We start from the raw sequence: 268 nt of genomic DNA, 5'->3' as shown, positions 1-268 counted from the left end.
CCCCCCCCCCGCACTCTACTTTGTGAAAGGGAGGAGAAATCTGCGTGTTGTCGATGGATCGTAATCTTTTTAGGATGTTTCTTATTGCGGTCCTTAGGCCCTACAATATATGCAGTACACACAGAAGAAATAAGGAGATATGATTGATCCAGAGAGAGAGAGAAAGGTAGGTCTCTCGTATCTGGCCAATGCCATGGTGGTTGGACATCCGTCCATCCAGACAAATTACATACACACAAACCTCTAGGCATACAGATAGATAGATAGA

The 268-nt window shown here is 44.8% G+C and overlaps 1 protein-coding gene across 1 annotated transcript in view; it reads left to right on the top strand.

Moving 5' to 3' along the window:
• Window positions 1-268, top strand: part of CSUI_010862 (uncharacterized protein) — a 1,651-nt gene continuing 1,383 nt past the window's right edge. Inside the window, exon 1 of the mRNA XM_068070963.1 lies at window positions 1-166. The gene's annotated coding sequence lies outside the window, so the exon portion shown is untranslated. The remainder of the gene's footprint in view (window positions 167-268) is intronic.

Source organism: Cystoisospora suis (genome assembly GCF_002600585.1).
Source record: "Cystoisospora suis strain Wien I chromosome Unknown contig_8626, whole genome shotgun sequence".
Classification (NCBI taxonomy): Eukaryota; Apicomplexa; class Conoidasida; order Eucoccidiorida; family Sarcocystidae; genus Cystoisospora; species Cystoisospora suis.
Note: the sequence above shows the minus strand (reverse complement) of the source record. Positions and strands in the feature narration are given on the sequence as shown.